The sequence below is a fragment of the Phascolarctos cinereus genome, unplaced genomic scaffold (assembly GCF_003287225.1).
Source record: "Phascolarctos cinereus isolate Bilbo 61053 unplaced genomic scaffold, phaCin_HiC Scaffold_1;HRSCAF=81, whole genome shotgun sequence".
Taxonomy (NCBI): domain Eukaryota; kingdom Metazoa; phylum Chordata; class Mammalia; order Diprotodontia; family Phascolarctidae; genus Phascolarctos; species Phascolarctos cinereus.
In genome coordinates this window covers 285,734,760-285,736,019 of record NW_027555514.1, presented here as the reverse complement: position 1 = coordinate 285,736,019, position 1,260 = coordinate 285,734,760, and positions in this window count along the sequence as shown.

Sequence of the window (1,260 nt, the reverse complement as noted above, 5' to 3'; positions counted from 1 at the left end):
CGCGCGGCTGACATCGACTCCAATTTCTCCAGCTTTCTCTGGATAAACCAGCGATGACCTTTCGTGGGCAAAGGGTGGGGCAGCCTGCAAAGCACTGCACGAGGATAAAGCGCCGCAGGAATGGGGTTTTTGCTTTGGCAGAGAGGAAGGAGCTCTGACCGTGGAGGCAGAGGACCTGAGTTCAAATACCGCCTCTGCTGCTCATTCCCCGTGGGACTCTGGGCCTCAGTTTCCCTCTCTGTAAAATAAACAGTTGGGCTTGCATGGTCTGCCGATCCACAAAGCATTTATTAAGCACCCACTGTTTGCCAGGCACACACTAAGCGCAGGGGATCTTGATGCTTGATGATGCTTTGACCTTCCTGGGCCTCAGTTTCCTCTTCTGTAACATGAAGGGGTTGTGCCCGCGGCCTCTGAGGTCCCCTCCAGCGCTATGACCCTCCCTTATGGGTTGTCTCCCCCATTAGAATGGAGCTTGACAAAAGGGATTGTCTGGCTTTGCTATTTGAACCCCCAGACTCAGTACAATCGTGCTTTGCACACAGTAGGCACTTAATACGTGCTTCTTCCATTTCTCCTCAGTCACTTCTCTAGAGGCCTCAGTTTTCCCATCTGTCAAATAAGGGTCGGCCTAGGTGGTGTTCTGAGGGACGTTCCAGCTGCAGATCTATGGCTGGGTCACTCCATCCTTGCCTTCCAGTCAGTGACAGTGAAGGTGGGCAGGGTATGGTGTAGGAGTCTTCCGCAGATGAGCCTCAGCTCTTGCGTGTGTAAAATGGGGATTTAAAGCCTCCCCCCCCAGCACCCTCCCTCACTTAAATCCAATTCACTTGCATGTGGCATCACCTCCCTGACGTCATGGTCCTCTCCGAGAAGGAAAGACAAGCAATCTCCTTCTCTCCCTCCCTCTCTCCCAGGGCTGTTGAGAGGCTAATGGGTAGAAAGAGCCTGCTGAAGGATTTCAAAGCGTCAGCTCACCGGAGGATCCTCCCTCCACAGACTGGGAGGTGAGCTTGGGTGAGAGGTAACAAGGGGGGCTCCGAGGAAGGAGCTGGGATGTGGCTTGGGGCAAGTCACTGAACCTCTCTGGGCCTCAGTTTCCTCATCTGTCAAGTGGGACCTTCCAGCTCGCGATCCAAGGTGGCCTTTCAATTAACCTTTCAAAGTCGCTCCCGAATCTCCCGCCTCCATGCCGTGCTCAGGTGCCTCATGCCGGACACTCCCTCTCTCTGCCTCTTGGAATCGAGGCTTCTAGTAACG